The sequence below is a fragment of the Aquarana catesbeiana genome, linkage group LG12 (assembly GCF_042186555.1).
Source record: "Aquarana catesbeiana isolate 2022-GZ linkage group LG12, ASM4218655v1, whole genome shotgun sequence".
In the NCBI taxonomy this organism is placed as follows: Eukaryota; Metazoa; Chordata; class Amphibia; order Anura; family Ranidae; genus Aquarana; species Aquarana catesbeiana.
In genome coordinates this window covers 44,803,295-44,817,270 of record NC_133335.1, presented here as the reverse complement: position 1 = coordinate 44,817,270, position 13,976 = coordinate 44,803,295, and the positions used below count along the sequence as shown (strand labels likewise).

Below are 13,976 nucleotides of genomic sequence, written 5' to 3'. Positions count from 1 at the left end.
AGCCAATTACAAGCTACACTGCAACCTGCCTGAGGAACATATTGACATACTATAGACAAGATGACAAATGGCCGCTGCTTTGCAACATTGACAATTCAAAAGCTTTGTAAACTGCACAAAAGCAGAAGTGTGCCTCCGTATCATATCAGTTTGCATAGCAATGACACAGGCCTCTTGGCTCACAAAGGGCTGGATTTAGAGAGCATGCTTTTTTTCACAGACCTACAGAAAACATTAACATGTTTGCGTCAGTTCCTTTTTTTTTTTTTTTTTTTTTACCCTTTTATTATTTTAAGGAAGTACTAAAGGCACAAATACTCACCTATTCTACAATGGTCCAAAGGTCTCTCACCAGCATCTTCTCCCCGGCTTCATCCAGGTGCCAGTCTCTGGCCATCTTGATTGGTAGGCACAGGATGACGCCACTTCAACACAAACGCAGGAGTGCAGTCATCCCAACACACAGGGAGTGTGCAAAAATGTAACAGTAATAAGGAGAGCTGGCAAAACTGTAATCCTTGAAGTGATGTTTATTGGTACATCAGAGTGACACTAAAACAAAGCTGACGCGTTTCGGCAATAGCCTTAGTCGTTACAAAAATGTAAACTGACCTGAGCATGCGCAGCTCAGTGCAGGGCCATCTTTAATATGGACCCTGGGCAAAAATTTTCTTCCCCCCCCCCCCCATGCAATTTCACTCTCTACCTGCTCTGAGGCATACAATAAATAGCAGCTAGACTTAAAATCAGTTACTGTATCAGATCAGGCAGCAATTGCAATTGGTTGCCAGCGGTTACAGCATGTCATTACTGCTTACTGACTGGTTGCTAGGGGTTACAGCACACATTACGGCTCACTGATTAGTTGCTAGAGGTTACAGCAAATGATTTCTGCTTGTTAATTGGTTGCTAGAGATTACTGTACAGTAATACTGTTCACTGATCGGTTGCTAGAGGTTACAGCACATCACCTCCTCATATACATATGAATGCTGCCTTTATTTACATATCAATGCCGTCGGTCGCAGCTATTTACATATGAATGCTGGTTATTTACATATAAACACAGGGTCTGCAGGCGAGTCATCTGTACACAGCAATAGGGCAGAGCTGGGCAGCATTAGTATCAGCACTTCACACTGAGATATCGGCACAGGACTAAGACTTCAAGGGACAAGGGACTGGGATAGTTGGCAAGTATGAGGCAGCTGCTTTGGGCCCCACAACAATGACAGGGCCCAGGGCAGCTGCCCCTTTTTGCCCTGCCTTAAAGACGGCCCTGGCTCAGTGTATATTCTAGAAGGGATTGCGAATAGCCAGGCAAGTGTATTTTATTGCAGAAGAGATACTGCATGTCTCTTCTGCAATAATAAAACCTGCCTATTTGCAATTTTTACCTGTAGATCTGTTTTAATGTAGGAAACTCTGTCTAGAGACGCAGGTCAAAGTATTTGTAGTGTTTTCACAGAGCTAGAATGTAGATCTTGGTAGCTAGACTAATGTGTTGTACACCCAGGATGTACTGAAATCACACAATCACCTGCGGCTACCTTAAAAAGAGAAGTAAAGGATTTTTTTTTCACTATTATACTTACCTAGGTGGATGCAGCATTGGTACGATGCTGCATCTGTCCCCCGGCGCCTCTGCACTGAGAACCGAGCAATCGAACACCGCCAATCGCTCAGTTTTCAGAGCTCAGTGAGCGGAGAGCTGTAGATTGTCAGTCAAAGCTGTCTGCTCTGCCCCCTCGTCGCTCACTGGAGCATTGAGCTGTGGAGGGGGTGGGGGCGGCCAGGTGAGGCTCTTAGCGGCTCGCTGAGAAGCTGAAACAGGTGTCAGTCCATACACTTGGCGGATCCAAACTTTGTCATGATGATGCGGTGCCAGGACTGACATCCATGACATCAGCAGACAGCGGACTTCAGCCCGCTCTCTGCTGAAAACGGGTCACAGGAGTGGAAAACGAACTAGGAGAAGTACAGCCAAACGAGCTTTGGCTGGACTTCAAGGCTCCATGCACACTACTTTAGGCCATTAGCTTTTTTTGAGCTTTAGCATCTAGGAGCACAAAAAAAAAAAAAAAAAAAAAGTTTTTGTAGAGTTTCTTGGAGCGTATTTCCACCAGAAACCCTCCTAAACGCTGCTAATAGCTTTTTTTTTATAAATACAGAGTTTTGCCCATTGGGACTTTAGATGAAGTGTCACACAGTCAATAAAAACATAGCTTAGATTTTTTTTATTTTATATTTTAATAAAGGCAATGGTCGCCCCTGCCCTCCAGCTGATACAAAATGTGTACTATGTTTCATAGAGCTCCTTAAAAGCTCTAAGGAGACAACAAGGAACAATTCTTTTGAACTCAATGGCACCAACCTGTGCTCTGCGCAGATAGAAGTTTTCAGTAGTTTACCCTGTAAATAAATGCCTTTTGAAATTGTCAATCTGCCTGTTCTGCTGAGTGTAATGTACATTCAATATCTCCCACTTGTTTCTTGATGTTCTTCTTTATGTTTTTGTGGGTGTCAAATAATGAGATGTCCACACTATGGAGAAGGCACCAGTGTAAGCAGAAAACTTACTGTTATAGCAGGAGAAGATTGATTCCAGAGCTGGAAACAGAGCTAGGAATAATGATGGAGGAGATTTGGTCCTAGTAAATAGGGATGAGCCGAACATCCCCCTGTTCGGTTCGCACCAGAACATGCGAACAGGAAAAAAGTTCGTTTGAACGCGCGAACACCGTTAAAGTCTATGGGACACGAACATGAATAATCAAAAGTGCTAATTTTAAAGGCTTATATGCAAGTTATTGTCATAAAAAGTGTTTGGGGACCTTTGGGGACATGGATCAATGCAAAAAAAAGTTTTAAAAACGGCTGTTTTTTCAGGAGCAGTGATTTTAATAATGCTTAAAGTCAAACAATAAAAGTGTAATATCCATTTAAATTTCGTAGCTGGGGGGTGTCTATAGTATGCCTGTAAAGGGGCGCATGTTTCCCGTGTTTAGAACAGTCTGACAGCAAAATGACATTTCGAAGGGAAAAACCCATTTAAAACTACTCGCGGCTATTGCATTGCCGACAATACACATAGAAGTTCATTGATAAAAACGGCATGGGAATTCACCACAGGGGAACCCCGAACCAAAATAAAAAAAAAAAAAAAAAAAAAAGACGTGGGGGTCCCCCTAAATTCCATACCAGGCCCTTCAGGTCTGGTATGGATATTAAGGGGAACCCCGGCCAAAATTTAAAAAAAAAAAATGACGTGGGGTTCCCCCTAAATTACATACCATCTGGTATGGATTTTAAGGGGAACCCCGCGCCAAAAAAAAAAAAAAACGGCGTGGGGTCCCCCCAAAAATCCATACCAGACCCTTATCCGAGCACGCAACCTGGCAGGCCGCAGGAAAAGAGGGGGGGACGAGAGTGCGGCCCCCCCCCTCCTGAACCGTACCAGGCCACATGCCCTCAACATTGGGAGGGTGCTTTGGGGTAGCCCCCCAAAACACCTTGTCCCCATGTTGATGAGGACAAGGGCCTCATCCCCACAACCCTGGCTGGTGGTTGTGGAAGAGAAGAAGAGAAGAAGATTAAGATGAAGAGAAGAGTGGGAGCCTCCACCCATGCAATGGGTGCGGAGCGACCCGAGGAGAAGAAGATAGAAGACGCCGCGGAGGAGATGCTGGACGAGAACGCCGGAGGAAGAACCAGAAGAACCAGAAGAAGATGAAGGAAGATAGAAGAAGCATTTAAATAAAGGAATTGTCAAAAACTGTCTCTTGTCATTTTTAACATTTTTGACAGTTTTTTAGTGAAATGGTAGGGGTAAGTACCCCCTTACCATTTCACACGGGGGGGGCCGGAATCTGGGGGTCCCCTTGTTAAAGGGGGCTTCCAGATTCCGATAAGCCCACCGCCTGCAGACCCCCAAACTACCGGCCAGGGTTGTGGGGATGAGGCCCTTGTCCTCATCAACATGGGGACAAGGCGTTTTGGGGGGCTACCCCAAAGCACCCTCCCGATGTTGAGGGCATGTGGCCTGGTACGGTTCAGGAGGGGGGGGGGTCGCACTCTCGTCCCCCCTCTTTTCCTGTGGCCTGCCAGGTTGCGTGCTCGGATAAGGGTCTGGTATGGATTTTTGGGGGGACCCCACGCCGTTTTTTTTTGGCGCGGGGTTCCCCTTAAAATCCATACCAGACCTGAAGGGCCTGGTATGGAATTTAGGGGGACTCCCACGTCATTTTTTTTTTTTAATTTTGGTTCGGGGTTCCCCTGTGGGGAATTCCCATGCCGTTTTTATCAATGAACTTCTATGTGTATTGTCGGCAATGCAATAGCCGCGAGTAGGTTTAAATGGGTTTTTTCCTTCGAAATGTCATTTTGCTGTCAGACTGTTCTAAACACGGGAAACATGCGCCCCTTTACAGGCATACTATAGACACCCCCTAGCTACGAAATTTAAAGGGATATTACACTTTTATTGTTTGACTTTAAGCATTATTAAAATCACTGCTCCTGAAAAAACAGCCGTTTTTAAAACTTTTTTTTGCCTTGATCCATGTCCCCTGGGGCAGGACCCAGGTCCCCAAACACTTTTTATGACAATAACTTGCATATAAGCCTTTAAAATTAGCACTTTTGATTTCTCCCATAGACTTTTAAAGGGTGTTCCGCGGCATTCGAATTTGCCACGAACACCCCAAATTGTTCGCTGTTCGGCGAACTTGCGAACAGCCAATGTTCGAGTCCAACATGAGTTCGACTCGAACTCGAAGCTCATCCCTACTAGTGAATAAGGTAAAGCGGTGCTCACTTCATATGTCCAATGTGAAAGCAAATATCCTTTGTTTTCCTTGCACATCACTGGGTATTCAAAATGAACAACTTCACTTCATTTAATATGCGATTTGAACATTCTATTCCTTTTATAAATCAACCCCACTGTGTATCATTACTTTCCAGAGGCAAATGCATACACTAAAGATTCATTTTAAGTATAATTTACATATATATTTGTTTATGAATGCTCATAGTCCTATAAAACGTTTAGGGATCTCTTCCACTGGAATTCTGCTTTGTAAAAAGCTTGAAAAATAGGATTTTTATAAACAGCTTACCTGTAAAATCCTTTTCTTGGAGTACATCACGGGACACAGAGCCTTAAGTAATAACTTAATGGGTTATGGGTCACCTTCAGGTGTTGATGCTGGTATACCCAATCAAGGAAGTTTACTCCCTATATAACCCCTCCTCCTTCCAGGAGCACATCAGTTTTTGTAGCAAAGCAATATACGTAAACCCCATAAAAGAGGGGAGGGACCTCTGTGTCCCATGATGTACTCCAAGAAAAGGATTTTACAGGTAAGCTGTAATAAAAATCCTATTTTCTTTATCGTACATCATGGGACACAAACCCTAAGTAATTACTTAATGGGACGTCCCATAGCAATGCCACTTGAAGGAAGGGAGAGACAACCCGCAGGGTACCCCAAGACTTGAGGACCTATACTGCTGCCTGCAGCACACTGCGCCCGAAGGCAATATCCTCATACCTCCTTACATCCACCTGATAACATTTTTGTGAATGTATGCACTGAAGACCAAGTTGCGGCCTTAACCACTTGACCACTGGGCACTTAAACCCCCTTCCTAACCAGACCAATTTTCAGCTTTCGGTGCTCTCACACTTTGAATGACAATTACTCAGTCATACAATACTGTACCCATATAAAATTTTTGTCCTTTTTTTCACACAAATAGAGCTTTCTTTTGGTGGTATTTAATCACCGTTGGGTTTTTTATTTTTTGCGCTATAAAAGAAAAAAGACTGAAAATTTGGTAAAAAAATGAATTTTTTTTTGTTTCTGTTATAAAATTTAGCAAATTAGTAATTTTTCTTCGTAAATTTTGGCCAAAATTTATACTGCTACATATCTTTGGTAAAAATAAGTACAACTTGGTGCATATTATTTGGTCTTTGTGAGTGTTAGAGAGTCCAAATGCTATGGTGCCAATATCTGAAAATTGATCACACCTGAAGTACTGACGGCCTATCTAATTTCTTGAGGTCCTAACATGCCAGAAAAGTACAAATACCCCCCAAATGACCCCTATTTGGAAAGAAGACATTCCAAGGTATTTAGAAAGATGCATGGTGAGTTTTTTGAAATTGTCATCTTTTCCCACAATTCTTTGCAAAATCAAGATTTTTTTTTTTCTTTTTTTTTTTTTTCACAAAATTGTCATATTAGAAGGTTATTTCTCACACACAGCATATGCATACCACAAATTACACCCCAAAACACATTCTGCTATTACTCCCGAGTATGGTGATACCACATGTGTGAGACTTTTACACAGCATGGCCACATACAGAGGCCCAACATGCACAGAGCACCTTCAGGCGTTCTGGAGCACCCAGGCCAATTCTTATATTTCTCTCCTACATGTAAAAATAATAATTTATTTGCTAGAAAATTACATAGAACCCCAAAACATTATATATATATATTTTTTTAGCAACGACCCTAGAGAATACAATGGCGGTTGTTGCAACTTTTTATCTCGCACGGTATTTGCGCAGCAATTTTTCGAACGCGTTTTTTTAGAAAAAAAACAGTTTTGTGCTTTAAAAAAAAATAAAACAGTAAAGTTAGCCCAATATTTTTGCATAATGTGAAAGATGAAGTTACGCCGAGTAAATAGATACCTAACATGTCACCCTTCAAAATTGCACACGCTCGTGGAATGGTGCCAAACGTCGCTACTTAAAAATCTCCATAGGTGATGCTTTAAAATTCTTTACTGGTTACATGTTTTGAGTTACAGAGCAGGTCTAGGGCCAAAATCATTGCTCTCGCTCCAACGTTCGCAGTGATACCTCACATGTGTGGTTTGAACACCGTTTTTATATGTGGGCGGGACTTACGTATGTGTTCGCTTCTGCATGTGAGCACACGGACATGGGCGCTTTAAACATTTTTTTTTTTTTTTATTGTTTATTTTACTTTATTTATTTTAGTTTGACACTTTTTCCCCCCCCAAAAAATTTTTGATCACTTTTATTTCTATTACAAGGAATGTAAACATCCTTGTAATAGGAATATGGCATGACAGGTCCTCTTTACAGTGACATATGGGGTCAATAAGACCTCACATCTCACCTCTAGGCTGGGAAGCCTGAAATAAAAAAAAAAAAAAAAACGATCTTGGCTTCGATCGTAGCGGTGAGTAGGTAGAAGCACCGGAGGGTGGCGGGAAGGGGGGGCGTCCCCTCTCGCCTCCCGTAAGAACGATCAAGCAGTGTAACAGCCACTATGATCATTCTTATGGTGTAGGAAATCGCCGTCTGAAAAAGCTGATATCTGAATGATGCCTGTAGCTGCACCCATCATTCAGATATCCCCACTCAAAGTCAAGGACGTCATATGACTGTGGGCGGGAACTGGTTAAAAATTGCGGGGTATTGCAGAGTATTGCGGAGTAGTAAAGGGTATATTGCAGAGTATTGCTGGGCATATTGCAGAGTATTGTGGGGTATATTGCAGAGTAGTGCCGTGTATATTGCAGAGTAGTGCCGTGTATAATGCAGAGTATTGCGGGGTATAATGCAGAGTATTGCGGGGTATTATGCAGAGTATTGCGGGATATTATGCAGAGTATTTCGAGGTATTATGCAGAGTATTGTATGTATTATGCAGAGTATTGTATGTATTATGCAGAGTATTTCGGGGTATTATGCAGAGTATTTCGGGGTATAATGCAGAGTATTGCGGGGTATAATGCAGAGTATTGCGGGGTATAATGCAGAGTATTGCGGGGTATTATGCAGAGTATTTCGGGGTATTATGCAGAGTATTTCGGGGTATTATGCAGAGTATTGTATGTATTATGCAGAGTATTGTATGTATTATGCAGAGTATTTCAGGGTATTATGCAGAGTATTGCGGGGTATTATGCAGAGTATTGCGGGGTATTATGCAGAGTATTGCGGGATATTATGCAGAGTAGTGCCGTGTATATTGCAGAGTAGTGCCGTGTATATTGCAGAGTAGTGCCGTGTATAATGCAGAATATTGCGGGGTATAATGCAGAGTATTGCAGGGTATAATGCAGAGTATTGCAGGGTATAATGCAGAGTATTGCAGGGTATAATGCAGAGTATTGCAGGGTATAATGCAGAGTATTGCGGGGTATTATGCAGAGTATTTCGGGGTATTATGCAGAGTATTTCGGGGTATTATGCAGAGTATTTCGGGGTATTATGCAGAGTATTGCGGGGTATTATGCAGAGTATTGCGGGGTATTATGCAGAGTATTGCGGGGTATTATGCAGAGTATTTCGGGGTATTATGCAGAGTATTTTGGGGTATTATGCAGAGTATTGCGGGGTATTATGCAGAGTATTGCGGGGTATTATGCAGAGTATTGCAGGGTATTATGCAGAGTATTGCTGGGCATATTGCAGGGATGGCTGAGCATGGAGGGATGGATGGATGTGACTGTATTTGTCACTGAGCACCGCTGTGAGCACTACACATACAGCCCACAGCGGTGCTGCCATCCGATCCCTCCCCCTCTCCCCTCGCACTGTACCGATCGGTACAGAGAGGGGCGGGAGGAACCGGCGTCATGACATGACGCCGGTCTGTTGACATGTGATCGCTCCGTCATTTGACGGAGCGATCACATGGTAAACGGCCGCGATCAGCGGCCGTTTACCGTGATCCGTGATGCGCCGGGTCCTCTGGACCCGGCGGTCATGGAAGTTCTCGGGGTGCGCGCCCCAGGGGGCGCGCGAGAGCAGTATTCTGGGAGGACGTCCCACGGACGTCCACCCAGAACTAGCCGACCGCGCTGCAGCCGTCTTTCGGCTATGGCCCGGTCGGCAAGTGGTTAAAGTGGATGTAAACCTGAACATTTTTTTTAATGTCATAATGTAGAGTATAAGATTTCCTATCATTTGAGCCCAGTCTTGCCACAAAGAGTTAATCCAGTTCTGAGCAATCCTCTTTTATTGTTCAGTGAGAGAAATCTTGACAAACAGAGAAAAACTTTGTCAAATCCTCCCCCTTGCTGTGAGTGACAGGTGATTTATATATCTCGTGCACTAGCCTAAGAGACATGCATTATTTTTTCATTCCCTCCCACTCCTATCTTCTGCTGCTCTGCCAGGATTGGATGTACAACAATTTCCAATGGTTCTGCCTCTCTGCCTCTCCTTCTCGTTCTTCCTGGTCTGCACATGCGCAGGAGTAACATGAGCGCGCTCTGCTTTCATTACAGAACGCGCTCTGTCACTCCTGCACATGCACGTGAGTCTCACCAGGCGCGAGAATTAAAACGCCCACAGAATCGGGAAGATTGCGGGGCTCCTAGCAGGTGAGGGGGTGACTATTTAAATATAAGGATACATGCAGGAGACATGTAAAGCCTTATATATATTAACTCTGCTAATGCTTTCAAATTGATGACAGTGGGTTTACATTCACTTTAACTTGAAAAGGGGGAATCTTACCCCTTAAATTATAAGTTTAAATTATAACTTGCTGAATCCACTTTGCGACAGTGGATTTCGACGCTGCCTGTCCTTTCTTAGGACCCTCTGGCAGAATAAATAAGACAGAATAGATAAGAATAGAATAAGAATAGATAAGATTAAGAATCTAAACAGTTGTCTTTAAATAGATTCTCACCGCTCTCCCTGGAACATGGTTTTGGAAAAAACGATGGCAGGACAATATCTTGGTTCAGGTGAAAACCTGAAACCACTTTTTGGCAAAAAAGCCTGGACGAGGGTTTAACACCACTCTGTCCTCATGAATAATCAAGTACGGCTCTTTACAAGAAAGAGCAGCCAATTCTGAAACCCTCCTTGCTAAGGATATAGCAACCAAAAATACCAGCTTCCTTGTCAGAAGGACTAAGGGAATATGCTGTATCGGTTCAAATGGCTGTTTTTGTAACTGACAAAACTAAGTTCAAGTCCCAAGGGCTTAAAGGTGATTTACCTGGCATAAAACCCCGGACTAAGAATGCGTAGCAAGTGGTCATTGAAATAAAATCAATAAGGCTGAGAATTGGCCCTTAATAGTACTCAAGGCCAACTTCATCTCTACGCCTAATTGTAGAAAGGCAAGAATTCTGCCTATGATATATCTCCGAGGGTGCCAACCCTTGGATTCACACCAGGAAACATAAGCCTTACAGACTCTATAATGTATAGTTCTGGAAGCTGGTTACCCTGCATTAATAAAAGTAAAGATAACTGACCCAGAAAGTCCATGTTTCTTTAGACTGTACATGTACCCCCAGCCCCTCGGTTTCCCCACTTGGGGGGAGAGGAGATAAGAACCCCCTCCTGCTGCTAGGGCACACCACGCTGTTGTAGCTGGACACAGAGCTGCTGAAAGGGTATGTGTATTCTTAAAGGAGACTTTAAGGCATTACAATATTAATATGAAAGAAAAGTCATAGGTGGGCTTTGCAGTTCCTAAGCTTTTCTCTTACCTTTTCCTCGCTGCAGGATACTGCTCAAAACAGACAGATCCAGACTTCAACCGTCACAGCGGGCAGCGTAGTTAAACATTCAAAGACTGGGCCCCTTTTAATAGGGGTTCCACTCCTTTGGACCTTTATAGCACCCCTAAGGACAACTTAAGGAATGTAGCAAGACCAAAAAGAGTCCTGGTTCCTGGGGTCCAGCCCTTAAGAGGCGTTACAGGCAAAACCTCATTCTTCAATGTGAGGCCCGAGTACCATCCTGTGGCTTTAGTGGCGTGGATGGATCTGGTTGTGGAGGTTTTTTAAATCCAGCATGGATCCCTCTTGGAGCTTCTCAGAGCGAACTTCCTTGATTGGGTATACCAGCATCAACACCTGAAGGTGGCCCAGAACCCATTAAGTAATTACTTAGGCTTTGTGTCCCATGATGTATGATAAAGAAAATATATATTTTTTTACAATAACCTCCAAAATAACAAAGCTATTTGTGGACTGAAACTAGAAGGCTCATCTTTTTGTTGTACAGGGCTTTCTATGTTGGAAAACTAAAAAGACCCCTATTGTCATAGGATTTGACCATGACCATAGAGAATGGACAACTGTCTACACCAACTAGCAGGCATGTGGGGCTAGTGCGCAACTATGATATGAAATCTATCAGTTTTGTGGCATTAGATATAGTTCATCAAAATACCAAAAGGAGGCGATTTTGAGAAAAAGTCTTACAATAAGAAATCTGCTGGACTCATATTCTGGGGACTACATCAGCAAGGTCTGAATGAGGCAGTATGTTTCACGCAATTTCTTTTGAGAATTTCTCAAGAGTATCTCTCTGAGTTTATTCACCATTTTCTAAATATGTGGAGAACGATGCCCCCATGGGTTTTACAGATTGATAGACACTGCACCCCACTATTTAAACAGGTGTGGATCTCCACAGGTGATCTCTCCTGGCAAAGTAATGAATTAAAATAGGAGACGTATTGGCCATGTACAATGACAATATTGTAAATACTGCCATGCAGCTATTACATGAACAACTGTGACAGGAGAGTGGGAATTAGGCGAATGGTCGCTTTCCTTGTATTGAGGGGTTGGTATAAAGTGGGGTGACAAATGATGAATAGAGATAGATACTCTCCAAGGGAATATCACACATTTATTTCATCCTGGTATAAATAATGCATGAGATGAAGGCTTACCTGCAGTCTATATTTTAAGTTGAATTGTTTCTTTGGTAAGGTATTGCAGTTATTCACATTGTTATTTTGCATGGCAGAGCACCAATGCAGCATTGTGCACAATGATGTGCTTGCAATGCAAATAGCACTGCCCAAATGCAAAGGCAGGCGCCAGTGCTAAATAGAAGCTTCAGCTGCAACTGACAGCAGCTCACCAGGCAGCTTACCGTTCAAGTCTCTGGATTTAAATTAAAACTTACATTTAAACACTGTATGCTAACACATGAACTACCTGCACGGGATGTTTTTCTGGCATGTGCACCATGACAATTACTATAAAAAAAAAAAAAAAAACGCTTTAATCCAGTTTTAACATCCAAAGCAAAAGCGGACGCCTGTGGCAGGGCCTACCTTGTGAAGAACTATCCAGGCAGTATCTGTGGGACTCTGCAGCTCCCTCCATACACAGCTGAAATCCTGCCAAAGACAAAAATGAGAAGAGAAATGTTGATTTTCGGGTACTCCATCCCCTCCCCCTCTCTGTTCCCTACACCTGTTTTGAATAATTTTCATCAGAAAACAATGGGTCCCATTTAATGCAAATTCTCAGCAAGGCCATGAATTCTTGCAGACATGGGATTTCACAGGTTTTTCTTTACACGCCATCTCAGAAAGGTGGAATGCTAAACGTGACACACACAAATGTCTGCAAACTGCTACCACCTCAGCATGTTACTCAACGAGCGTCAGATCATTCTCTACACTGTCCTCTTCTTGGTTTTAGACAAAACAAAGGAAAAAGTGAAGTGCAACTATCGTAAACAACAGACACAGATAAAGAAAACATCTGGGAGCTAAAATAAACCTGTAGTACATTGTAATTCACAACCAACATACACCCAGTTGTGCAAGCACAGCAAAACCTCTACACTGTACAGAGGATTATGTGGATCGTTAAAGCTATGAAGATACCTGAATGCACCTTAGAATACTTTTCAATATAATATATATATATATATATATATATATAATTTATTTATGTAGCGCTGGTATTTTTAATACAGACGCTATTAAAGTAAAAATTTAGTTGTCTGAGGATGTAGTTTAGCTCAGACTGCGATTATTATAAATTCTGGTTCTGTTTCAGCTTGGCTGGTTGTGTGGTTTTCCCCTTGGCCTGGAGGTGGCGCCCTATTATTTCAGCCAAGGTTGGAAATTGCAACAAGCTGGGTGTATTGAGTGCCTACTTGCCCGGAAAACAGTCAGTGGGTGTGGTCTGCCTGCTGTGCATTCTGGGAGAGGGTACTTAAGGCACAGACCACTTGACAGAGAGGAGTTCCGACCTGATGGCCCTCCTGGCCTAAGGTGTGTCGTTGCTGTCAAGTTAGTCTCGGGGCCGGCTGGCCTGAGGCATAGCTACTGAAGGTAGGCCCAAAAGTCTTGGGGGCCTACTGATCCAGGGATGGTCCTGTGCTGTCTTGTCTGCAGGAAGAAGCCAAGCGACTGGAGCATCCAGGGGAGGACTTTTCAGGAGAGGACTGCGCGATAAGGCCGGTGCCTCTAGAAGAGCCTGGAGACTCAGTTGGAGGATGCATCCCAGGTCACATACCACACAGTACCGTAAGTTCGGAAGAAGGGAACTGGTATTGTGTGATCAAGCCTTTGATATTGCAACAAGTCGCTAACTACCCAATCCTGTGGCAGAGGATTGTGTAACAGTTACACCGAATCTTAAAGTCTGTGGCAGAGACTATGACTGAGCATCACATCGGCTGCTAGGTCAGTGAGAGAGGCCTGTCCGGTGGTTGCTGAATCCAGTTGTGGATGCGGTTACCCTCTGGATCAAAGAGTGTTCCTGATCTGCAATTTCAAGGTACCTGAATTCTCCCTAAACCCTCCATCCCTCTATTGCAAGAATCTTTCTTAAATAAAGCATTCAAGAAAGAGAGACTGTGTCGGAGCTGAAATTACTAAAAAGAGGATATGGTGAAACAGTACAGGAACGGTAAGACCCAATTTAAACCAGCAGCTCCTTCAGGGGTAAGGGCTACATTAACTTTTTCCAATGTCACATGCAGTCTACTTTTCTCCCATGATCATCTGCAGTGGTGGCCTGTGCTTAAAGTTGTAGTAATGTAAATGACATCAGCTCTCTGCACCAAAACCCTCTGATTTTAGGGCACTGTGGTGATGCCCCTCTCGGGGGCAATATGTTATTTTTGGCAATTTGCCTCCAGGGATGAATGCCTGGACAGCAGGCTGCTTGCATTCCAGGCATTCATCCCTGGG

At 43.3% G+C, this 13,976-nt stretch overlaps 1 protein-coding gene across 1 annotated transcript in view; it reads right to left on the bottom strand.

Annotated features, from left to right (window-relative positions):
- Positions 1 to 13,976, bottom strand: part of TANC2 (tetratricopeptide repeat, ankyrin repeat and coiled-coil containing 2) — a 710,755-nt gene that overhangs the window by 492,031 nt on the left and 204,748 nt on the right. Inside the window, 1 exon segment of the mRNA XM_073607675.1 lies at positions 12,099 to 12,164. The gene's annotated coding sequence lies outside the window, so the exon portion shown is untranslated.